The following is a 27,080-nucleotide window of genomic DNA, read 5'->3' as shown; positions in this document are numbered from 1 at the left end:
AGGGGATTTATTTAGTGAAGTACAGAAAGGCCTCATTATTAGAGTGGTCTCACCTTTAAGTCAGTCTCATACCATGGGCCCTGCAAATAGCAGAATTAATAGGCTTGCCACTATTTTGAGGTTCAATTATTTAAGGAAGCATTACTATTTTATGTTATAGAAGTATTCTTATAAAGAAAAATATTTTCATAAAAATCTCTTCCATTGGGACCCCCCACAGCATTTTGGGAATCTGTCTCTACCACGCATTTTAGGATTATTCTGCCTCTGACAAGAGTTGAGGTTTCAGTGCTCCACTGAAGTCCCTTCAGGAGAGGGATGTTGTCTCAGTCACCCTGGTGCTGCTACAGGCCCGTGGCTGTCACAGGCAATGAGTCAAAGACAGCAAGCCAGTGGCTCCTTGGCCATATTCTGTCCATAGATGTGAATTTTATGGGCCAAATATTGTTTTAAATTTTTTAGCCCAAACACCATTTTAAATTGTTTAACACTAATTTCCCAAATTTAAAAACTTAAACAGAAGTCTCTAAGTTTTCTTGATTAAAAAAAAAAAATTCTAATCTAGTAATACTGGGACTGAGCTCCCCACTGCCTTAATCAACTCAGGCCTCACCCCTTTAGATGGTTTGAAAGGACCCTCACTTGCCTTTTTGATCCACTTCCACCATGAAGGCACCTCTTCAATCAATGCTGGTTGGAATTGTCCCCACAGCCTGCTCTCCTCAAGTCAAACCAGACTACCCCAAAGCGCAACACTATCACAAAGTAATAGAGACAACTGAGAAAAACTGAAAGAGCATGGGAGACTAAGATGGGGCTTGAGAATGTTGCTTAGGGCCTCCCTGGTGGCGCAACAGGTTGAGCACAGTGCCGTGAAGCTGTCCGCAGCCTCTGCAGCACGGGAGATTCCCACATGGTGCAGCAGACCTCTCCTGTCGTGCCCGCTGCTCCTCTCAGCAGTGCTTTCAGTCCGTCTGCCTGTTCCACTCCCCACTCTGTCTCTGATGAATCCTCTCACCCTCCCGCACCTCTGGCCTGTACCCCAGCTATTGTATAAATAAAAAAAATAAATCTTTAAAAAAAAGAAGAAAATGGAGCTCAGGAACCAGACCAGCTGGTGAGACAGGTTAGGAGTGAAACCCTGATGGTGGGAGAAATGCCTCTTTATCTCTGCATTGGAAAAGTTAGAACAGGACAAGCTTCGGAAGTAAGAACCAGATCTCCACAGTGTGGGCAGGCCTAACTTACAGGTCACTACTTGGTACCACGTCCCTTCCACTCCAAGCCAACAAAACCCTGCACTAACCCCATGCATAGGGCCCAGCCACAGGCTGCACTACAGAAAGGCAGTGAAGAAACCTCCAAAGTCTGCAGTGTCTACCAGCCCAGCCTTGCTATATTGACTAACCTTGCCACCTCCTTGGGCCTTGGTGAAGTCGCAAACAGCCTCATCCTCCCCGTGATGTTGAAAGTCTGCTGGTTCCCCTGCAGTGGGCATGTGCATACACTTGCTCGGGCAGGGCCTCAGTACTCCTGATCACCAGCGTCAGCAATGAGCAAGGCCAAGGGTGCTTATGTGCCTGCCTGCCCTCTAAATAGCTGTAAAAAACAAAGCACGAGTTAAGTCCACGTGAACATCATTACCACCTCATTTAGTAAACTCCAGAGGGATATGAAACAAATTTCACACAACACAAATACACGCAAACACACTGGCAATACCTGTTCAGTCTTTCAATTGTAAAACAGAATATCAAGGGTAAAGGGCTAACTCTTTTAGAAATTAGAAATTTCTCTTTTATAAATTTTAAATTTCTCTTTTAGAAATTATAACCAAACAAAAATATGTAAAGTTGGCTTCAGTGGCATACTGCCACAGCCCCTGTATGTTTCCCTCTTTTTTAAAAAAGATTTATTTTATTTATTTATGCATACAAGAGCTGGGTGTAGGCCAAAGGTGTGGCGGGATGGGCGGGGGCGAGGTGAGCAGATTCACCAGAGACAAAGTGGGGAACAGAACAGGCAGACTGACTGAAACATACTTCTGAGGGGAGAATCTGGGGTCACAGAAGAGGTCTGCTGCACCATGTGAGTAGCTCCGTGGCTGGGTATCGAACTCAAGCTGCAGTGGCTGCAGATAGCTTCATAGTACTGAGACTTAACCCCTTGCACCACCAGGGAGGCCCTGTTTTCCCTTCTGTCTCTACTCTTAACCTTCTTCTCCTGTACCCTATTGCCTATATAATCTAGATGAGTCAGTTAAAGCAGGGGTTTCCCACTCCAGTGCCTATAAGCGTCAGACATGTGAGCAGCTATATGATATGCACGCAACCTACCTGGAAAGAGCATGCCCTAAGCAGGACAGCAGAATTTTCACAGATACGGTGCCAGCCAAAAAATGCATCCTCTGCATCCCTGGATCTATGTGTCCTCAGATCTTTCCCTATCCTATTCTGCTCAGACTCACACAGCACTTGGTCCTTCAGCTTTCCCAGATCTCCACACCAGCTGGATTCACATTGTTCTGTGTAGTGCCAGCAAGGCGCAGAGCAGGTTTTCAATGGATCCGAGCAAACAGGAAAAAGTGGAGTCCTGGAGCCCTCAGTGGCTTCTTCAGGCTTTTAATAATCTTTCTGCACCATTTGTAGTGAGGCAACCAGGTCCGGGGCAGGCAGGGAGGCTGGGGGCGCAGGTGGCTGGCAGGCTTCTCAGCCGCAGGCGAATCTTCACTCTTTCTGGGCTCTCTGGCGTGTCTCATGGGCTCTTCGTTGGTCTCTACCTTACTCTGCTGGATGGGTGTAGGGGCAGGACTGGACGCTGAGCAGGTTTTCTGATCTAGCAGACCGGGTAAAGGAGGAGTCAGAGTCCTCAGTGGCTTTTATTTAGATTTACCAGGCATATGGCAGGCAGGGGTGTTGGGGGGCTGGCAGGCTGGCAGGCCTCCCAGTCCCCAGCAAATCCTCACTCTATCTGGGCTCTCTGGCGTCCTCTCTGCTTCTCTTCTTCTTCTCTCAGCTTCTGCTCGTTCTTGGCTTCTGCTGGCGTCCCCGTGATGCCACCCTTATAAACTCAGTCTCTCAGCCCAGGTGTACCCACTCCAGGTGCCCACCATCAGGCATGCATTCAGGACTACAGGGTTCCCTCATCTATCCTGATGGCGGGAGGGCAGAAAAGCCTGATACTTTTACCCTACAACTGGCCTCTCCCACATGTGTCCTCTGCTGCCCCTCCCCTTATGGTTTTTTCTTATTTATTTATTTTAATTAATTTTTTAAATTTTTACATCATTACTCATTTTTAAACAATATTTGCTTCCCCCCACCCCCTCAAGTGTAGTCCCCATAGAGTCTCCTTCACCAATGCACCCATGCACCATCACCTCAGTCCCCTGTGCTCCTCCTAATATGCTCAGTCTCTCGGCTCAGGTGCATGCACTCACGCATACCCACACTCTAGTCCAGGAGCCGGCATCAAGCACACATACAAGATCACAGGTGTCGATCACTGATGATAATGGCGGGAGGGTGGAAAAAACCTGATAACTTCCACTTACCCATTCTTCCAGTGGGAGACACTGCTGGAAGGCTGGAGAACAGGAGGGAAGGTACAGGGTGTCTCTCTCCTTTTTCTCTCGTACAGCCTGCTTCTCCTCTGTGGTTCCAGCTCCCAAAAGACAGGCCTGCCATGGCTGTAATAAAATACCATAGGCTGGGTCACTTCAACAATAAAAATTGATTTCTCAGATTGGGAGGATACAAAATGCAAGATCAAAGTTCTGGCCAATTTGATGAGTGAAGAAGGCTCCCCTGCTGTCTTGGAGGTGGTGGCCTTCTTGCCCCATGCAGGGCCTTTCCTCCACAGGTGATAGGAAGCTCCTGGGGAAAAACACCAAATAGGGAGGAAAGAAACTAATGATAAAGGCTCCAATCTTTCATCTTTCCAATAGATGATTCAGAGAGTGTTGTTACATGTTTCTCATAGAATCTGGGGGTAAAAGAGCTTCCATTGTTTCCAGCAGAAAGCTCTATAGTGCACCCCTATATTGACTCTCCCTGCCTCACTATGTCTATTCCCTCATTCCTCTTCTTACAATCACCTCCCAAAGATTCCAAACCAAAATGGATAATAGGAAAAAAAATGGCAAAAAGGCAATGAATAAGTTACTTGATATTTATCCACTGATGAAAGATGTCAGTTTACAAGAAAGAATTTATTTCATTCAGATTCCAGATGCTGAGTTCCTTACCTGAGAAAAGGGAGTGCCTGTAAAGTGATCCCAAGCCTAGCAGACACACAGACTACTCTCCTTTCACATAATAAATTCTAGACCTTCAGGCAAATAGCAGCTAAAATTTGACATTTGACCAAAAGTGATAGTGATATGCCATGGAAATCCCAAATCCATTTTTAATATTTGAGGCATCAGGTGAAGGTGAGCACTGCTAGACATATTGCCACATTTGGAAGCAGTAGAAACCAGAGGAAAATGCTGAGGATTAAGACAGGGAGTCACAAGAACTCAACCTCATCAAGAAGTTACCCAACGTGTGGTCAGAATCTGGAAGGGAAAGTTCCAGAGGCCACAAGCCATGCACATGACCATACATTATCTGCCCTGGAGAACGGCCCTGAGGACATGGGAGAGTTGTGTAGTCTTAGGGTACAAAATGTCACACTTTACACTTCAGGGGAGCTTCATATGGCCTTCTTGTTCCATGAGAATTAAGCATCCATTCCAAATTTCATGAGCTAATTGTACTAAACGTTTATTGCTTCTTCCCCGTACAACTGCTTCTTGGAGAGTGGCAATGCCGGGGGTAATGATGGCTGCCACTTATTGAACGCTTGGTCCCCAGGTCCCTCTTTTGACAGTTAAGAAAACAAATGCCTAGATATATTAAGGATCCTGCCCAAGGTAAATAGCTAGTCATTGACAATGTGGGAACTTTTCTCCCAAGAAAGTATTTGTTCCATATTCTTTGCTGCATCTATGTTAATATGTGCAGGTGACGATATAAACCTGGGAATTCCCACAACCCATGCCATCTAGAGGAAACTATATATGGAACTGGAAATTATTCCTTCTCCCATAAAGGAAGATGAGGAATTCTCCCTGGCCCCTCTAAGCTTATAAAGTGTAAAATAGTGTATCCCAATTCATAGGCCTTTGGTGCAGAGCCCTGTGGTGGGCATGAACTGAAACCTCTCAACCAGTTAGTTACCTCTAATGACCTCTAGACACAAGTAGGCATATCTGTTTGCTTCAGTTTGCCTAACAAATGGAATTACTAATTTATATTGTGTTGTGACATAAAAATGTCAAAAAGGACTATCTTGATAGGTACAACTGGTTTACTGAATATTCTGAAAAGTCTCAATGGAATTCAAGCATGAATCAGTTTTATTCCTCCCCCCAACATTTTCCTTCTCCTTGCTTTGTCAAATCACCCCTTGATGACAGTTTAGTTTGAGCAAATCCAACAACATTCCAGGTTCTTTTAGTTATAAAAGAACAAGTCTTGTTTTGAATTGACAACCCTCTTACTTACAACAGTCCAGAGTAAATAAAATCTTGACTCATGGGCCTCCCTGGTGGTGCAGCGGTTGAGCGCTGGGTTGGGAAGCTGCCCGCAGCCTCTGCAGCGCTGTTGGATCCCCGGCTGCTCCCCAGCCACCGGAGGAGGGTCCCACATGGCACACAGACCTCTCCTGCCGCCCTCTGCTCCCCTCAGTAGTGTACTTCGGTCCTTCTGCCTGCTGTGCTCCCCACTCTGGCTCTGGTGAATTCTCTCACCCTCCCGTGCTTCTGACTGTACCCAGTGCTCGTATAAATAAATAAATTAATCTTAAAAAAAAGATATTTAAAAAAATATAATTAATTAATTAATTAATTTTAAAAAAAATCTTGACTCACGCAATTTGAAACATCCAACCTGCTCTTTGCTCAGGTCCAAAGTTTAGGTCAAGACCACAAGTGGTGAAAAGGATGGTGTGTTTTTCCTCATTTCCTGTCTTCCTTTTCATCACTTCCTCTCTTCCTTTTCTGACTCTAACTGAGCAGGAGAAAAGGGGAGTAGAGGACATGTGGCAAGAAGTACTTGCTCAAGCATACCCTTTGTTTTGGTTCCTTATAGGCTGTCCAACAATGCCTCCAAGAAGGAGAGATGTGTCTGTGCTGGCTCTCGGCGTGGGCTGCAGGAGTGGGTTATTTGGATGCCCCTTTTAGTTCCCTCACAAGGTGATAAACAAGTTCAAAGTTCCTTATCCCAGTCCCACAGTACTTTCTGCAACAAACATTTGACCCTCAGAAAACTCGCTCATCTTTACTGGGTCAAATGCAATGTACAGGCTGCCCCATGGCTGCCCTTTCTCCTCATGTTGCCATAAGGAACATGACATTAACCCATTAGTCCAGACAATATCGCACCTTCAGGGCTCCCAGGCAGTAGGGAGACACAGTCTTGTTGTCAAATGCCCCCTAACTCCCAAGATATATATCAGCTGCAGAGACCTTTCTCACCAGACCTTGCTCTCCTCCAAAGGTAGAGAATCAGAACAGACCCATGATTTCCCACATGAACCCAGACAGATAAAGAATGAGGAGCTAGTCCCTCATCTTGCAGGTACCCACCAATTTCCATAAATTGTACTCTCATTTGGCTTGGAAAGAAAGCTACTTGGGACAACAGAGGGTAAAAACCTCCCTAGGTCTAGAATCCACAACTCACATAGGCTTTCCCAATTTCCAGGCTTTTTTACATAGTCCAGAGAAGGTTCTATGGTTTCTATCTCTTTTGTGTGTGTATCAGTGTCTTACTTTCAGGGCCACTACCGGCCCACTCTAGAATATGTTATTTAATGCATGCTTTCTCAACATTGAAGTTGCACAAATATTCTGATATGAAGACAATTCCTTTAGCAGAACATTTGCTTTTACAAATATATAAACATGACCTAAGGGAAATGTTACCCTTTAGGTAAAAGGAAAAAAGGAAAGAATCAGAGAAACTAAATAGACGTTTTCTGTCAAACACATTCCAGGTAAACCTAAGCTGTCCAGGTAAAGGTCCACCAGAGGCACTAAAATCTTATCAGCAGAGAGCTCTGCAGTCTGACATTCACCTGAACAGCTTCCCTTCTCTAATTCTTTCACGATTTGCCAGACATCCATAAGCAGCAGCTCAGCTCCCAGTATTTGACTCAGGGGCTATAGGAGAAGATAATCTACTTGGAATAGGTTTCTGCAGCTTAAATTTGGCAACTTTCCACAGTTCTCTTATTTATTCTCTGCTTGCAGGCCCCACACTCCATCCCTGTGGGACTGGCCAGCTAGAAATCTACCCTCCTTCCTTCCCAGCACACGACCATCTAAGTCTCCTCAAGATAGGATTCTTGATATTCTCTTATATCAGCTCTAAAATTAAAGTTCAAGAAAAAGAGAGTTTCTAATAATCAACAAACCAGCAATTTTTACCTAAAATACTCTGGGTCAAAAGAAGAAGATTCCCTGAAATAAACCAACAAAATGTTATGTCTTCAAATATTCATATTCATGTAACTGCAGCACATTTAGCACTTGCCACTAATCTTGTGAATCAATTATAAAAATCGATTGTTTGACTGAATTTGACTGTTTGGCTAGGTATCTATTCTTATCCTCAAAGATCAATTGGCTCTAACACATGGGAAACAAAGGTCAAAGCTGTCTGTTCTGTTGCCTTTGGGCCCAGGACAGGAGACACTTTGCATGTCCTATTGCAGGGACTGAGGAGGAAATAGCCTCCCTTTTTTTGTCCCTGCTCAGCTTAAAGACTTTTTTCATCTTGCAACTATTTTAGGTGTTTCTTTCTAATGTGCAGACCTCATCAGAAACACAATGCCAACTTTAATTTTTTGGTTGTCGAACCTGGCACTGGGAGCAAGTCAAGAGGGTGGCTTCAAATCATGTTTTATTTATGCAGAGGAATAAAAATACACTCATGCTAGTGAAAGGTGAGATGCAGCATGAGGCAGTGCATTTTTACAAGGCAAATAGAAGCCTTGATTTACTCCCCATTCACTAAAACTTTATGGCTTCCTCATCAAACGAGACAGGTTGCTTTCTGTCTCTTAGATGGTAAATATGGTTAATGTGCGGAGCAGCAGTACACCAGCTCGTAGGCTGTTTTTTAGGAACAGGAGTTATTGAGTAAGTCTTCCTTTGTCACAGAGATGAGTCCCTGAGAGATCATACAGGACCCTGGAAATGGTTCTCAGCCAGATGCACCATTACCTGTGTTCCCTACTAGGTGAGACTGGATATGGAAGAGGTGTAGGAGATATTCCTCTTCTCTAAACACCTCCTCCATCCTGGAAGTAAAATATTCTCCATCTTTCAGTTGAAATTAAGTTGAAATTATTCCTTTCAGCTTATTAACATCTTTTGAGTCCACAGAGATATGGCCAAGAGCAATAAGAAAAAAGAAGAGTGAAATGGCTTTGGCCAGCAGTGTGGCCATGGGAAACTGATTATAATTAGAAATGTCTAGATCAGCTTAAGTAGAGGTTTAGAAAGAGGGCTCAAGAGACCCACAGAGGGCAAGCAGAGTTTTAGTGGGGTCTGATATAGTGTGTGCCACTGAACAGTTTTAAATTTTTGAGTGGCTACATTTTTTTAAAAAAGTGAAAAATGAAATAATTTTAGTAATGTAGTTTCATCAATCCATTATCATACTGACATATAGACAATATTAAAATTATCTGTGAGATATTTTATATTTTTTATGATTTTGAGGACTGCTTATTTGCCTCATTCCAAAATTCATATATTCTCTTTCAAAATTTATTTCCAGGGCCCTGGATGATCGATCCCCCAGGGACTCATCAAAGGAAGACTCACATACCCAAACTCCCAATGGAGTGATAGGGCTTTGAGGGGTGATTAGGCTTTGATATGGCCATGAACCCTTGTGTTGGCATGAGCATCCTTATAAAGAAAAGAAGAGAGGTGAGCACTTCCTCTCTCAGTCATGCAAGGACATAGCAAGAAGAAGGCTTATCTATAAGCCAGGAAGCAGGTTCTCACCAGACACCAGATCTACTGGCACAATGATCTTCGACTTCCCATCTCCAGAACCATGAGAAATAAATGTTGTTTAAGCCATCAAACTTGGATGATTTGTTAACAGCAGCCCAAAGAACAAGACACTAAGTAAACCAGGTATGTATTTTACACCTGCCTCTAGACCATGTCAATTCTGGCTACTCTCATTTCAAGTGCTCAGTAATCACATGCAGCTAATGCCAATCACATAGGACAAAGCTGCTAAACATCGATATATATAGGATCACCTGTGGATCTTGTTAAAATGCTGGTTCTGAATCCATATGCCAGAGAAGGGCCTGAGATTCTGGATTTCTCAGATTCTCTCAAGTGATGCCAATGCTGATGGTTCATGAACTACATTTTGAGCAGCAAGGAATTAGAATATCCTTCAATATGTACCAGCAATGGCTCACAAGGGCTGACCATGTATATCTCTTCTTAAATCCATGTTCAATGTATGTCATATTGGTAACTTAAAATTGGCCATAGTAGGAGTATTTAAACAACAGAAATTGGCGACAATACATATCCAGTCAGGGCCACTCTGGTGGCATAGGAGTTAAAGACAGTGCTATTAAGCTATTGCCAGCCACTGCAGCACAAGTTCAATCCCCTGCTGGGCAGAGAGCAACCCACATGGCTCAGCAGACCTCTCCTGCCTCACCCACTGCTCCCCTCAGCAGTGTATTTCAGTAGATCTGCCTGTTCTGGTCCCCACTCTCTCTGGTGAATCCTCTCACCACCCCCCCACACCTCTGGTCTACACCCCAGTTCTTGTATGCATAAATAAATAAATCTTAAAAAAATACATATCAAGTCATCACTTTTTCTGGAGAGCCAATGAACATTTGCCAACATCTCAGGGCTCATGATCTACAATTTCTGGTTCTTTTCTCAGCAATGCTACTATGGGTGACTGTTGTTGCTGTCCTCCTCTTCATCTATAATCATATTTTATGTTAACATTTACAGTTCATGTAATTTTTTTAAAGCTTTTCTTTAAAAAAAAAAAAAGATTTATTTATTTATACAAGCACTGGGTACAGTCAGAAGAGCGGGAGGGTGAGAGAATTCACCAGAGCCAGAGCGGGGAGCAGAATAGGCAGACTGACGAAATACACTGCTAAGGGGTGTAGTGGGCGTGGTAGGAGAGGTCTGTCACACCATGTGGGACCCTTGCTGGCGGCCGGGGATCGAACAGGCGCTGCAGAGGCTGTAGGCAGCTTTGCAGCCCAGTGCTCAACCGCTGCGCCACCAGGGGAGGCCCATACTGTTCATGTAATTTTTTTAATATACTTTTTTCTCTCCAAAAAGTATATGAGAGGCCGGGGCCTACTTCTACTAAATGTTAAGCCATGAATTAGGTTTGTGATAAAAACAAACTCTGTCACTCTATTTTGACTCTGTCACTCATTCCCAACTGTATAAGGGGAAAAACCACATTTCCATACCTGCCTCAGACACGTGCTTGAAGAATGAACTGAGATGATATCTTTGATTTTCAAGGTGACAAGACACAAATCCAAAGAAAATAGTAAAGCCAACCAGCTAGCTCTATCACTAGCAACCTCACTGCTCTGGCGTGGTCTTGCTACAAATTTAGTGAACTCACACTCTTCGCCAAATCTTAGTTTTCCTGCTATTTAAGAAAGTCTCATTACCCAAAAATATGTTGAAAAAAAAGTCTAAATTTGGAAGACACAAATTTCCCAATTTCAAAACTTAGTGCAAAACCACAGTAATAAAAAGAGGGTTGTGTTAGCATAAGGATAGACATAGGATCAATGAAATAGCAGCAAGAGTCCAGAAATAACTCATGCAGGTATGGATAACTGATTCTGACAAAGGGGGCAAGAGCAGTCAATGGGGAAAGAGGTAGTACAGGGACAACCAAAGAGCCACCTACAAAAGAATGAATTTGGACCCTACCTCATACTATTTGCGAAAATTAACTCAAAATGGATCAAGGACCTAAAAGTAAGAGATTCAAATTACAAAATTGTTAAAAGAAAACATAATTGTAAATATTTGTGACCATGCATTAAGCAAGTTTTTTAAATATGACACCAAAAGCACAAAGAAAAAGCAAAAGATAAATAGGACTTCATCAATATTAAAGACTTGTGCATCAAGGGACTTTATCAAAAAAATGATTAGATAGCTCACACAATGAGAGGAAACATTCACAAGTTATAAATCTGATAAAAGTTTCAGTCAACTCCTAAACAACAAAATACATGTACCATTTAAAAATGGGAAAAGGGTTTGAATAGACATTTCTCCAAAGAAAATATGCAAACGGCCAATAAGCACACAAAAAGATGTTCAAATCACAAAGTATTCAGAAAATAGGAATCAAAACAACAAGATACCACTTCACACACATTAGGGTGGCTACTATGAAAAATCTGAAAATAACAAGTGTTGACAAAGAGATTAGATATGAATATACATTTAGTGACTATACTAAAAAAAACCCCACTGGATCGTACCTTTTAAAATGCATAAAATGGAGAATTTTTATTATATAAATTTTACTTCATTTAAAAAAGGGAAAGAAAGAAAACCTAATCATAATAATTTCTCTGGTCACAACATTTAATCCATTCAACAAATAGCACAAAAATGGACTGGATATTGTGCTGGTATTAAGGATAAAATGCCAGGTAAAACCCATATAATCTTTGCTTTCAGGGATCTCACTGTCTAGCCTGTCTATTCATCTATCTTAGCCCCCATCATCAGCTCAGTCTGCCATTTTGAATCTACTACCCCATACTCTGTCATGACCTGATTCGTAAGTGTCCAAGAAATACTAGAGGTTGCCCCTGAGCCTATTTCAAGTCAGTGTGTGTGTGTGTGTGTGTGTACATTTTTTTCTAGGGCTGCCATTACAAAGTGCCACAAATCGGATGGCCTAAACAATAGGAACCTATTGTCTCAAGATTCTGGAGGCTAGAAGTCCAAGATCAAGGTATCAGAGTCGTATGTCCTCTCAAGGCAATAGGAAAGATTCTATTCCAGGTCTTCCTCCTGACTTCCTGTCATTCCTAAGCTGTGGCAGCATAACTTCAATCTTCATAACACATTTCCCCTGTGTGTGCATCTATGTCCAAGTGTCCCCAGGGCACCAGTCATATTGGAGTAAGGGTTTGCCCTACTCCAATAAGACCTCAACTTAACTACATCTGCAACAAGTATATTTGCAAATTAAGGCACATTCTGAGGCACTGGGAGCTGGGAATTTCAACATGTGAATTTTGGAGGGACACAATTCAATCTATAAGAGACACACACCATGTGTGTGTGAGCACACATGCATGTGTGCACAAGCAATTGACTTTAAGAGCATCTCTATGGGGTGGAAATGGCCATTTAGTTTGGTTCCTATGCTCCAGATAGGACTACTGAGGTTCAGGGAAGTTAAGAGGTTCAGGAAGTCCAGATCCCTAGACTCTCAGTGGAGCACACTTTGTCCTCTTTTGGAACAGCGTGTTTCCTCTCATGCCATCACTTCTGCTACTGCAATCATCAACATGCAGTCAGATCCCTAAGGGCCCTGACCTTGGCTAACCCATGTACCAAGTTGGTGGTCAGTCCCTGAAGCATCTCTCAAATTGTGCTGACAGCATCCTGGCAGCCGAGTGGGCACTGGCATGAAAGTCTGTTCCACCACATGGCATTCTTCTCGGACTGCCTGCTCTGCCTGCCTTCTTCTACAGTGAAGAGCTGTTGGCAGCCGTGGTTGCAGAAAGCCAGCAAGTTAAATCCATAGGAACTGCAGTGCAACACATTTCCAACCGAGGGGGCAAGCTGTCAATCAATCCAATCCCACTTAAAGCTTGCCCGTTAAGGCATGTTTCTGTGTCTTCAAAATCATCACCAGTCTAATATCTAATTTATTGAGGCAGCAACTGCAAATCTGATATAATCTAATCTTTAAGCTTGTGGAACACCACAAAATCTTCCTCTGATCTATTCCCGAGCCAAAATCATCCTCTTTATAACAGTGCCCAAATGGAAGAATAAAGCTGTTGTCTTGAAAGACGAGGGATGAGGGGAGACAGGGGGACAATTAGCTCTGCAAAAACTCAAATAGACACATGGCACCTCTGCATTGCCTCCCAGAGATGGCTTGCCCAAGTGTGGACAGTTAGACAAATCAGCTGAAAAGTAGAAAGAGAAAAGGGGGTTTCTATGAAAACCAGCTGTTAAAGGCAGTTTTAGTGATACCCCAGGAAAAGAGGCAGGAGGGCAAAGCCAAGTTGTTTCCCTGAGTCCTGTTTTTCTTCTCTATTGATATGAAAGTGTTGGATTCAAAGATATCCAATGTCCCTGACAGTAAATAAGTCATGTGCTCTCTAAATGAACAACAAATTCCGAAGAGGCATATAGGCTGCCACACTGCAGAAGGTCACCAAGTGCTATAAATACCTTTGCCCACAGAGCTGCCCCAGGCACTGTCGAGGTGAGTCTGAAGTTGGGGATGGGAAGGTTACAAGGCATCAAGCAGCACTGACCTTCTTGCTGACAACACATGAGTCAGCACCCCCTCGAGCACCCAGGGAGACACAGACATGGAGACAGTTCAGGCTACAGGAACTTAGGCTCTGTAGACAACAGAATGGGAATCTAAGGAGAGGCAGCACCTCTGCGGATAATGTGGGCCAAAGTTCCAGGCTCACTGCCAAAAGTTGTGGTAGATCCTCATGATTGTCATTCAAAGAACCGAAACCCCAGGAAAGCAGAGATCATAACCAATGAGAAAGATCTAAATCGAAAGCTGTAGACTGAGAACCTGCCTATCAAATTTGAGCAGGAGATCTGTGTTGTTTAGCTTGTATGTGTTTTCCAAAAAGTTAATTTAGTTTTCACCCTTAAAATGTTGGGAAAAGTTTTTTAGATAAAAACACAGATTTCCAGGGCCTCCCCAGTGGTGCAGTGGGTTGAGCACAGTGCTGTGGAGCTGGATTTGATTTCCAGCCAGCCAGGGTGATACCCACATGGTGCGGCAGACCTCTCCTATCTCACCTGCTGCTCCCCTCAGCAATGCTTTTGATTCATCTGCCTGTTCTGCTCCCTATTCTGTCTCTGGTGAATCCCCTCACCCTCCCACACCTCTGGCCTGTACCCCAGCTATTGTATAAATAAAAAATAAATCTTTAAAAAAAATACTGATTTACCTGCCATCATCTGGGGCTGAAGAGCACCTGCCCGAGACAGATGGGGTCTCCGGCTGTGTCACAAGCCAGTCATCTGCTTCTTCATTTATGGTTGCTCTGCAGGCTCACCCAGGAGTAAAGTGAATGAAGCCCAGACATAGCCAATGTTATGTTTGTACAGGCAGAAGTGTGGGTTTTGTCTCTGCTACCTTTTCAGATTCCTAAATGATTGCCACAAACCAAAGGCAACACTCATCTAAATCATAAATTTGACAGGCAAGAAAGATACTGGCAACAACATGAATGACCACCCCAAAAGTAACAACTGGATGAAAAGTGGCATATCCATATCATGAGATATTACACAGTCATTGAAAAGAATCAAATCAGTGGCTCTCAACCAGTGACAATTTTTGTCCACCAGGTGATATTTGACAACGTCTGGGAACGTTTTTGTTGTCACAATGTGGGGCAGCGGGGAGGACTAGGCACTGCTGTGATCTAATAGACAGCAGACAGAAATGCTGCTAAACATCCTACAAGGTACAGGGTGTTCTTCCACAACAGAGAATTATCCAGTCCAAATGTCTGTAATGCTGAGGCTGAGAAACCATGAGTTAGACCAACACTTGTTAACAGAGAGCAATTTCTGTGATACTGAGAGAAGCAAGATGCAGAGCAGTGTACATGGACCATTTTTAACATGACACAAGAAAGCTGTGCACATGAATTTAATAAACAGCATTATGATATGATTTGCATGAAATCAGATGTATCTATGTAAATAAAAGTTTTGTGAAAGAATAGGTCACCATATGTTAATGAGAGCAACTTCAGAGTGTTGGCACTCCAGGTGATTTCTACTTCCCCCCTTACAGTACTTGCAATTGGGTGAATATTTTTTAAATGAATGTGTATAATCTACATAATCAAAAAACATAATAAGATAATTTCATTGTGAAAAAAATCAATAGATAATTCATACACGAGACTTTCACCGATGATTTATCAGAAACCTCGCCAAATCTTATTCCTGTGCCATAAACAACGACAACCATAATTCCCTGGTATCTACCTCTTCTAGCTTTCCCTACCCAACCCCAAAAGAGGCCACCAAAGGCCAGAAAAAGGGCACATGTTTCTCGGCAAGAGAAGTCCAGACAGCTAATCAGCTAAAGCATCAGTACCCAACAGCCCGAGTTAGGAAGCAATCAATGACCAACCAGTACAGGGCTACGGCTCTGCTCTCCTTTTCTGGTCAATAAGTTTCTCCCGAGAGCTCCCAGAGAGCGAGTAGAGCCAGAGGACACAGACGCAAACCTTAATGAGCTTGCACACTATTTAGGAGACGTGCAAAACACACAGCAGAACTTGTCGAAGAGAAAGGAGCCAACAGTAATTCCCAGGACTCTCATAACCCAGTTCTGCTGGCATCAGGCCAGGCTTCCTGTCATCATATCATGCCAAACACTTTGTGGCCTAATGGGTAGGACTTTCTGCAATGTCAGAGGCTCCAAGGATCTGCAGCTCAGTCAGACCACATCTGGACCTATTGGAGCAGACACCAGCAAGGGTCAATGACTACTCCTGTGAGAGGCGACCAGCTTCCTATGCTCAGGTGTCATATCATCAGCTCTAACGGGCTGAGTGTAAAGTAACATTGGTTTCTCTGCCCGATTTCCCATCCCCTTGTGTGCTGTGTTTTATTAGTAAAAATAGATTCAGTCTATGCCCACAAACAGATTTTATATATATATATTTGTATATAATTATCTGAATGTGTGGAAGTGATCTTTGTGAGAGCACATGTTTATGTGCATATCGCATCAGTAATTAATGACTATGCACATCAAGAGGCAAGGGTTTCTGGGTACATGAAATGATGCTTTGGGATCAATGTAAGAATGTGTACTTAGCAACAAATATTTATACATGCTCTTCAACAAGTGAAACTTCAACATTCACTGTGTGACCTCATTATACACATAGTATGTGGGTAGGTGCTTTCAAGCACATCTTCCAACCTCACAAAATCTCTGCAGAGAGAGTCATATTATCTTTATAATACATGAGAAAACCAAAGCTCAAAAAGTTAGCTATTGCCCAATTCCAACCAGGTGCTAAGTGTCAGTGCCAGGGTCTAAACCCATGCCTATTTCAGTTTAACATGGTTTCCGATATACAATGCTTTTTCCATTTTCGCTCCCTATAATCCAAGCCATTCCATGTAAAGGGGAGTTCACAATGTTAATCAGAAAATCTACAATCAAAATACAGTGTTCTGTGGAGTGCATGCTTAAACCTAGTATTTGTTTGCTCTTTAATGAATAATAGTCAATTAATTTTATCATTAGGAAAGTAAGGTGTCCTATCAAAGCTTAACATCCAAAGTATGACTGTCTGGAAGATTCAACATGAAGATTTTTATAGTGATGACTAATAGTGTTTCATTTTTCCTAAAGGATGATGAAATAACTGGTGGTATTGGAGAAAATGGAAAAACCCCAGGAAGGTTATCATCAACAGCTTATCCCCCAAGCATATAGGACTTGTTCTTGTACATGCAAAGTATAAAGTGGTGTTCATTATGATTGAAACCTCATGTGCATTCTCTGTGATGGGCAGGTTAATATCAAATTAAAATGTCCCAAAGAGATTCAATGAGCATCAGACTCAGCTGGCTTCCAACTAAACTCAGGATCAGGTCCCTTAGGAGCCTCCAGGTCAGGCTGCCTGGCTTGCTTGTAATGATTATTTTACTGACTTCATAACAAAGTGTTTCTCAACAGTTTTTGTTCTTGTTTAAAAAATATGTACAGGGCAAGTGATTATCAGGCTTTTCTGCCCTCCCGCCATTGGCATTGATGATGGATCCCTGCAGTCCTATGTGCATGCCCGATGGCGGGCACCTGGAGTAGGGTGTGGGCATGCATAGGTGAGCACACCTGGGCTGTGACTGGGCTTATAAGGATGGTGTCATGGGGAACCATAGAGAAAAGAGAGAGAGGAGCAGAATCAGGAGTAGAGAAAGAAAGCAGGGGGAACAGAACCAGCAAAAGAGAGAGAACAAGCGCTGCCTGCTGTGTACCTCATGAAAGCTCAATAAAAGCCTGAAAAAGCCACTGAGGGCTCCAGGATTCTCCTTTACCCATCTGCATAGGGTCATAGAAAACCTGCTGTGTGCCCTTCCTGCTGCTACAATATGCTAGATTTAGTGAGCATAGTATTTCCATGAAGTCCCCCCTTAAAAAAGAAAAAAAAAATCTAATACCAAGCTCTCCTCTTGATACTTGCTATCACTCCAAAGATAAAGACTATCATCAAAGTATCCTCACAAAGGAAGGCTGGTTTGTCTAGCTTATGTTCGGAAGCTATAAGAAAATAACAATGTTTGGTATTATTTACCTTTTCTTTAACATTGCATCATAAGAGTGAACATGCTTCTCAAACTGTTTATCACCTGCCTGACAACTCCTCTGAAAAAATCCTGATTTTTCCTTCTGGGGCTCCTGGCACCCTTGTAGGGAATCATAGTCCCGAAGTTTATTTAACTCTAAATGGTGAATAAATTGTCTAATTTCATCATGATATATATTCTGTCACTCTTGATGGGAAAAGAAAACAGAGCTATGATGGAAGCTAAGGGAGCATGGACACCTTCCTTCCAGAGGAGCAGTTCAGAGCTCCTTCAGAGAAGGTGGAACAGCAGAGAGGGGAGACCTCAAAACTCAGTCTGTGCACCAAGGACACAGTAAATGTCCAGCTCACATGAAAGCGGTAATGCCCACTTGATTCCCCAGGCCCTGCTCATCTTCCCTCCCTCCACGTGCTTAGGAAGCAGGTCCACTGCTCAGTCTATGCTTCATTTATAAGAGATAAGGTCTTTAACAAAAGGGAAAGACTAGAGAAAGAGAAGTAAATAACAATAGGAAGGAGAAAGACAATTTAAAGAGGAATAAGGAAGGGACAACAACAACAACAAAAAAAGGCACTAAAGGAAAAGAAAGCAACTGATGGAGGAATCCAAGAAGTTTAAGCCATAGAGAAGTTCCTCCCTGGTGGCACAAGGGGTTAAGACACAACCTATGAAGCTATCCACATCCACTGCAGCACAAGTTCGATCCCTGGCCAAGGAAATACCCACATGACGCAGCAGACCTCTCCTGACTCACCCACTGCTCCCCTCAGCAGTGTATTTCAGTCAATCTGCCTGTTCTGTTCCCCACTCTAACTCTGATGAATCCTCTCACCCCTCCATACTTCTGGCCTGTTCCCCAGTTCTTGTATGTATAAATAAATAAATCTTTAAAAAAAAAGCCATAGAGAATAGGAGGGATAATTACTGTGATCTTTTTTAATAGGCTCTTGCTCTGTGAAATGAATGGATGGATGGATGGATGAGTGGATGGATGGATGGATGGATGTGTAATTATACCATATACATACAATTCATTCCAGTGAACAAACACCTCTGAAGTGGATATTACAATTCCCCTTTTACCTTGAAGAATCTCAGACTCTTCATGGTAACAGAATGAGAATTTAAACTGTTTGTCTTCAAATCCCATGCTGTTGATTACTATACCACTTATTTGTAAGAAATGTCAAAGAATATATACAATTATATATTTTCTCATTCAAATTAACCATTTTGAGAAGTATTCTGTTTCAGTGCCATTGCATGGAAGAAAATCACTCAATCACCCTTTTTTGAAATTTCCATTATAGCTTTAACCACCTCATTTCGATTTTTTCACTGATGACATCTTCTGGGCTTTGAGAGTAGCACTCACTTAGGGGACAGCCAAAAGTCACTCAGAGCAAAGTTGGTTGAAAACTGTGAGTGACACTGCTAGGCAATATTATTTGAAGTTTATGGGAAAAGAGTGTGATTATTTTATGTGTCTTATTTACTGTCTCAGAGACATTCCCAAAGGGGAGTAGCTAGCAAATTCTGATCAATGGTGTTATCCCTGCAATAAATATAGAGACTTAAGAGAGTCCCTTCAAAGTTCAACATTGAACTGGCATATTTGTTAAAATACCACTCATGACAATAAAGTCATAGCTCTGTCTTTCTTCAGAGCAAATCATTCTGGTGTTGCTTTAACTACTGGTGAGTGGAACATTACATAAAAGAAGAAAGAAAAATCTGGGGAAGGACATAATAGTCTCTGGTGCTAATTCTGTCAAGACATCTCGTGCTCTAACTTTTTGCAGAAACGTCCAAAAAGAAATGATAATGCTCCTGGAATATTCCTGCCTTTAAAACTCAAACTTCTCATCATTGGAAGCAAGATGATGGATGATTAGGCCTTTGAGATGAAATAGTATGCCCATCTCCCGCCCTGAGACTAACTAACCTTTGGGCATCTAACAAAGTTGGCGCTAATATATTTGAAGACTGGCATCATATTTGCACTGGAGAAGTTTCTCTGCTATTCATGGTCCATGTAGCAGGTGCTCTCCTCTGAATGGTTACTGTTTTTCTCAAGAGCTGCCAATTTTCATTATAGCAATGGACTGGAGGAGTTGGAACATGTCATATGAAAAGAAAATTACTGGGCAGCCCCCATTTTTATTCCATTAGAATTTTGGCAAAGTGAGTAAGGCAAGGGCAGACAAGATAATGAAGGGCTTGCACAGGCATTTATTTCACTTTCACTCTCCTTTGAGAAAGTGTTAATAAAATTAGCAGTTTTCCAATAACAGCAAGGATTATAAAAGATACATTTATCAACAATGTGCAATTTTCCTACTGGAATATATAATAAAACTTTTCAAATGCAAATCTCCAACCAATGAACATATAAAGGGGCAAGATAAAGACTGGGGAAAATGACATTAAGCTAATTCTCAGTCATCTCTGAAAACTAGAAGGATTAAAACTTTTCAAGTTAACTGATTAATCTCCCCAAACTTAATTTTAAACTTTCATTCTGTTAAGGCTTTAGTCAAAGCTCCTTACAAGGAATCATACTAATTCTTTTGAATTTCAGAGATTGGGTCAAAATCATCAATGCCTTCCCATCGCTTACTACACAAAGCCAAAAATCCTCTTACAAGTCCCTCCAAAACCAAGCCGTGTCCAACAATCAAAGCCCTCCATAATCCAGCACTCTCTGCCCCCAAAGTCATTTCTCCTGTTTGACCATCACAAATCCCCAGCAGAAAACTGGCCCCTTGACAGTCTATGGTGCTTACTCTTTTATCTTATTTCAGCCTAAATCCATCTCATCCACAAGTCTTTACAACTAGATGCTATCTGTCCTTCACACTCCTTCCCTTCAGGGTTTCAGCAACCTTCCACCTCTCTCATACAGTCTGAATCACAAACTTTGAACATGATAATAAGGCAGCCCAAGAGGATCACAACTTTTCATGGATACCTCCGTCCCAAGGGAACAGCAAGTTCTCATCAGGCAGAGAGACTAGTGGGCACAGACACGTGACATGCACTGTTAATGGAGGAACAGACTCTATGGAGACACAAACAGGTCAAAAGATAGGAAGAAGAAAGGAGCAAGAAAAAAAAAAGGAGAAGCAAAGGACCTGGAACTACAGAAATTAGACAATATCCTGGTGAATTATCTAAATAACCCTGAGAGTACTGTTTACATAACGGAAAGGTATACAGATGGCCAAATTACCTCTAAAGTGTTTTGAGAAGTACAATGATGGGTTAAATGCTGATTCAGCAAATCTTATAAAATGTACTTTCAGAAAAAGCAAATAAGTCAACATAAAATATTTCCTGGAAGCAAATACTAGAATCATAAATATGCTAAAGAGAAAGGTCTCCCCAAGATCATTCTATTGAGATATGCAGACATGGTGATGACGTTGACTGTCTCTTATGGTAATAAATGAAAACATGAATTTTTCCAGGAGCCCAAGGATTGTCATTTCTATATAACCATTTGAAAGTCCATCTGTCTTTCAAAAGACTGACATCAGATTGAATCCCTTATGAAAAACAGAAGGAGATATGACCTATGGCAAACACGATGGCAATGTTTCTATCAAACCAAAGCAATAATAATTATTCAAAAATGCCATGCATCACAAGAGGATACTAAACTGGTGGTAATCTGGAGATGCCAAAAATCCATGGTATTTTGTGTGACAAAATGGTGTCCATCTCACTGAAGCAAACTCTGTGAGCCCAGCACTATTTCTCACCTAGTCATTTTTATGGCAGCAAAGTTTCATAAATATAGAGACTAAGATTCAGCCCAAGGCAAGTCCTCAAGAGCAATTCTATATCTAGAGTTTGTGGCAGGTCAACCAAGTTTTCATTTTTTACTCAGATTTTTTTACTCAGCAATATTTCTGAAAGGGACTATGTCTTGTGATGGTTGTAAATTTCAACATCACCCAGAAATGCACTGAGGAGATTAACTACCAAAATAGTGTAAGATGTATGTCTCTAACCAACCCCACTGAACAAAAGCACCCTCATATGTATCTGTTTGAAAAGCATATGGAAATAGAGAAGAAAGACACAGACCCTGAAAAATAATTTTAAAGAGCAGCACTACATGGAAGACAAATCTTGTATATTTACATTTCCTTCTGAACACAAATGACATAAAAGAATTGGCAAAGGATAATTATATGCATACTTACTTACCTAGGATGAAAATGTCACACTCAGGTTTAAAATATATATATTTTAAATATCTATGATTTAAATATCTATGATAAATATATATATTTAAATGTCTATGATTATATCTACGCACATATGTATATGGAGACTAAAAGTATCTTTATTCTACTTGGGAAATTTATTTGGGGTATCAAAGTAGCATTGACTGATTAAAGCTTCCTTTGTATCTCCATAGACTAATCTACACTGACCTGATAATGTTCTACATTTCATTTTATTTGTTGACTTGGGCTTCCTCATGAAAAATGTATTTTTGAAAGGGTAACCAGGTATTTCTATGATTCTTTGTGTGCACAGCAATTTTTTAAAGATTTATTTATTTATACAAGAACTGGGGTACAGGCCAGATGTGTGGGAGGGTGAGAGGATTCACCAGAGACAGAGTGGGAACAGAACAGGCAGATTGACTGAAATACACTGCTGAGGGGAGCAGAGGGCGGGACAGGAGAGGTGGGGCGTGCCATGTGGGTATCTCCCTGACCGGCCAGGAATCGAACCCATGCTGCAAGAGGCTGAGGACAGCTTCACAGCGCTGCATTCAACCTGCTGCGCCACCAGGGAGGCCCAAAAAATATTTACTGAACATCCGATATGTTCCAGGCCCTGAGACCAAGACAGACCCCACCCTGCCCTCTGGCAGCCTACAATCCAAATGGCATAGAGCAATCAATTATTATTGCTACTACAAGGCAGCATATTTTATAAAGGCTGAAGGCACGGATTCCCAATGTGGTTAAAAATTCCATGGAGGAAGTAAGATCTAAGCTGAATATTTAAGTTGAATAGGTATTGGCTGAGTGAAGAGGAGACAGGAAGATGGGAGAGTATTCCTGTTAGAGAAAAGTACACTTGCCATAGAGGCAGGAAAAAGTTGAGCATATTGCTGAAGAGAGACCAACATGAAAGGAGAAAATGAGCAGGAGGAAGCCGGAGAAGCAAGGAGGGACCAGATGATGCAGAACATTGAAATCACCTTGAGGATACTGGACTTTAAACCACAGAAATGTTTTAGGTCTGGAAGAGACATCAACAATTTAATGATCTCACAGTTTGATTTAGGGAGACTGGGTAGAAGGTTGGTGGGGAGCAAGATTAACAGCAAGGACACAGGAAGGCGCTTGCAACAATTCAGGAGAGAGAGAAAAAAAAATAGCTAATATTAGGCTGAGAGGAAGAAGAAAAGAAATTTAAAAAAAAAAAACATTTAGGAAGAGGAAACAACAGGACTTGATGGGCTAGAGAGGGAACCAAGGGAGAAAGAGGAGCCCATGCAGAGCCACATGCTGAGATACGGCAGTTCAGAGAATAACCAAATCTCAGGGCAGAGGGACGCATGAAGAGAATATATAATATTGAATGTCAGACTTTGTTTCCTGCAAACAAGACATTTTCTTAACTCATTTAGACTGAAAAATTTGTTAATAAACTTAGATACTTCACCATCACACGTAGAACTGCACAGTGTCAGAACAGAAGGAGTTGCAAAGATCTTCAACTTGAAGTAAGCAGTCAATGGGAACCAGTCCCCCCCAAATTTCAAAGTAGAATATTAGTATTAGCAGTTTCTGAATGCTAATTAATATTAGCATTCATGGTGACTGGCACCATGAATACTTGCAGAAAAAATAATTTATCCATCTCTGTCCTGGGCATATGTCCTAAGGTCTTTTTACATGTAGAATTTACAAGGAAAGCCTGTGTTCCAGAGCAAATAAATTCATCATCACTAAGAATTGATCGGGCCTCCCTGGTGGTGCAAGGGGTAAAGCACAGCACTGTGAAGCTGTCTGCAGCCACTGTAGCATGAGTTCGATCCCTGGCCTGCCAGAGAGCAACCCACATGGTACAGCAGACCTCTCCTGTCTTGCCCACTGCTCCCCTTAGCAGTGCATTTCAGTAGATCTGCCTGTTCTGCTCCCCACTCTGTTTCTGGTGAATCCTCTGGCCTACACCCCAGCTCTTGTATGCATAAATAAATAAAATAATTTAAAAAAAAATTGAGGGCCTCCCCAGTGGCGCAGCAGGTTGAGCCCTGTGCTGTGAAGCTGTCTGCAGCCTCTGCAGTGCAGGTTCGATTCCCGGCCGGTCAGGGTGATACCAACATGGCACAGCAGATCTCTCCTGTCTCGCCTGCTGCTCCCTTCAGCAGTGTCTTCAGTCAGTCTGCCTGTTCTGTTCCCCGCTCTGTCTCTGGTGAATTCTCTCACCCTTCCACATCTCTGACCTGTACCTCAGTTCTTGTATAAATAAATAAATCTTTAAAAAAAAATTGATGTTAAGATTTTCAGAAAACCTGTTGGAATTACCAGAGGTCTTTTGAATTTTTTCATTAAATGGGGATCCCCAGAGTTAGTATTTACCGGACAAGATCAAGCAGAAAGCTTTCATTTCCCCCAAGTCTCCATTTCTTTGACTTATTGCTCAAAAGATAACTCACTTAATTTAGTCCTAGTAAAAAAAAAAAAAAAAGGGTGACGATAATAATTTTTACCTTGCTTATTCTTAAACAATTCTTTCACACCACAAAATCAACTCCTGAAGCTCCTGGGCCATATCCAGTAATGCCCCAGGTCTGTCATCAGTGAGAGGGCTCTACTCTGGCCTGCTATGGGCTCAGTGGTCACTTCCACCATCGCCCTTGTTCAGTTACTTTTTTTTAATTTTACAGGTTTCAACTGACATAATCTCTTTCTGATTTGAATGAACAGTTTCTCCTGGGCCAATTTTAAATAACACAAGGGAGCAGCTGGAAGAGAGAAATGGGTACTTCATAACAGGTGTCTCTGATTTAAAAAATCAGAGAAACACAAAAATTACAGTCAGAGAGAGGTGCAAACGCAGAATGGAGGTTAGAAATATAAGACAGGACTTACTGTATATGGCTTTAATGCCCCCATGATACATAATTTCCTAGTAACTGAGTTTAATAAATCCAGGCCAAGTTGCAAAGGGTTGGACTCGCAGCCACCAGGAGATATATATAGAGCATCAGCCCAAAGACACCATATCATGGGGCAGCGTTTACTGCATTTCAATGAGGCAGTGATGATTGACAGGACAGCAGACCCCCAGAAAACTCTGCTCAGTGGAATAAACAGGAGGACATTCCCCCAGGCATTAACTGACATAACTGCTTATTTGCCTAAAAGTAGCCCTTTGGAGGTTGTGTGCTCTCCCTGACAGTATTCCATCTGGGGAACCATGCTGGGGGTGTAGGGGAGTTCTTTTTTTCTGTCAGGAAGGACTCAATGGTCAGAGGCAAACAAAAAGGATATTGAGGTGATTTTTAACTTTTTTCTTAAAAAAAAGATTTGAATAAAAGTTACCTGTCTACAAATCAGCTATTTATCAACAAAACTGTCACTTCGTCCCACAAGAACCAAAGATGTCTGACTCTAGTCAATTGTTAGGCATTATATTGGTCAGAAGAAATAAGGAGATAGAGATCTATCATGTTTTGCCTGGATTTCTTTGCCTGCCATACTCACCTCTTCTTAGTTTGGGGTCATTGATTCTAATACAGCAACTGGGGTCTACTGCAGGATCGGAAGTCTTGGTCAGCAGGACTAGAGAATCAATACTCTTTTCTTGGCTTAGGTAACAGAATCCTTGCTCACTCACCTTTGATAGTCTGCCCATTGTCTCAGGTCTTGCTGCACCAGGGCCCTGCTTTTCCATTATCAGTGACCTCACCTAACCTTTTCCCTACCAAGGACTGATAATGTGACTGTTGTCTAGTATGCGGTTGACACACAGGTATAGTGGGTTGATGGGAATATATACAATATATACAACTACAAAACATACTTTAAGATATTTATTGAGTGACCTGTATGTACAAACTCTGTTCTAGACACTGTGGACATCTATGAAAAGTCATGGACTTGTACTCTCATGGAAAAGATAGAAAAGAAACATTGCAGAGCTCTTTTAATAGCAAAGAGAGAAACTCATAGACACGACATACAAAGGGAAGTTACACAATAGACTCCGTGGAAATGTGACCCCAAGTCACCACAAGAATATTCAGTCCCGGTGTGCTCACTCATGAGGAGAAAAATTTCAGTATGTACAAAGTGGCCTCCCTTGCCATTCACAGGTTATCCATACTGTTCCATACACTTTAGCTTCAAGCTTGCCTCCTCAACAGGTGCAAGTGGAACTACTGGTGTAGACTCTAAGACAAAAGAAATCAAAGTTCTATTTTCCAGGCCTCATAACCCTTCGTTAACAGACCCCAATCTCAGTCTTGATTGGAATTCATCCTAAAGTAGGGAAATCTCTTAATTTTCTCTTTGTGATCACCTTCAGGATAAATGCAGGAAGAAGAAACCAGGTGTCACCTGGGAAATAATATAATTCTGTTTAGTGTTAGATACTGAGTTTCTAATTTGGTTTAAAACATTCAAGGAATGCAAGAAAGTGTAGATAAATCGGCGAGACCAAGCAAGAAATCAGTTTTAATTTCTTGTATTGGCCAAACGCTTTACTGAATAAGATAAACTAGCTAAGACACTAATAATTAGATATCCATTCTTCTGCCTTAGTAGGAATTATGCTTAAGAAAGTTGATTTTTCCTTCTGAGGAATAGAAAAGTCATGTTTTGAAAGAGAGGAGACATAGATCAGCTCATCACCAGTTGGGTATGACATTCCTTAGGATGACACCCTGAGATCGCACACAATTTTTCCAAGTTCTTCCTTATGTAACAGGGATAGGAGAAAGGGAAAATGAGAAATTTGTGCATTTTCTACTTCTAAAACAATTAAGTCTCCCTTCTTTGATGAAGTATCTAATATCAAGAGTGCTCAATTTATTTTTTAAAGATTTATTTATGCATATAAGAGCTAGGGTATAGGCCAGAGGAAGGGGGTATGTGAGATGATTCACAAGAGACAGAGTGGGGAGAAGAACAGGGGGATCCAATGAAATACACTGCATAGGGGAGCAGCAGTTGAGACAGGCGAGGTCTGCTGCGCCATGTGGGTTAGCTCCCTGGCCTAGGACAGAACTCATGCTGCAGTGGCTGCGGATTGCTTCACAGTGCTGAGACTTAGCCCCTTGCACCAAAAGGGAGGCCCAACATACAGACCTTTAATGAAAAGGAACTTTAATACAATTAGTGTGCAATACAGAAAAGACAAGGAATACAGTTTCCAA

General features: G+C 41.9%; 1 protein-coding gene across 1 annotated transcript in view; it reads right to left on the bottom strand.

Annotated features, from left to right (window-relative positions):
- THSD7B (thrombospondin type 1 domain containing 7B) overlaps positions 1 to 27,080 on the bottom strand; it is a 1,502,545-nt gene that overhangs the window by 972,845 nt on the left and 502,620 nt on the right. The window contains exons 8-9 of the mRNA XM_054699694.1: positions 3,554 to 3,688; positions 1,409 to 1,599 (exon numbers count right to left, since the gene is read on the bottom strand). The gene's annotated coding sequence lies outside the window, so the exon portion shown is untranslated. The remainder of the gene's footprint in view (positions 1 to 1,408; positions 1,600 to 3,553; positions 3,689 to 27,080) is intronic.

The sequence above is a fragment of the Talpa occidentalis genome, unplaced genomic scaffold (genome assembly GCF_014898055.3).
Source record: "Talpa occidentalis isolate TD23 unplaced genomic scaffold, MPIMG_talOcc4v2.1 talOcc4.3, whole genome shotgun sequence".
NCBI classification, from domain to species: domain Eukaryota; kingdom Metazoa; phylum Chordata; class Mammalia; order Eulipotyphla; family Talpidae; genus Talpa; species Talpa occidentalis.
Note: the sequence above shows the minus strand (reverse complement) of the source record. Positions and strands in the feature narration are given on the sequence as shown.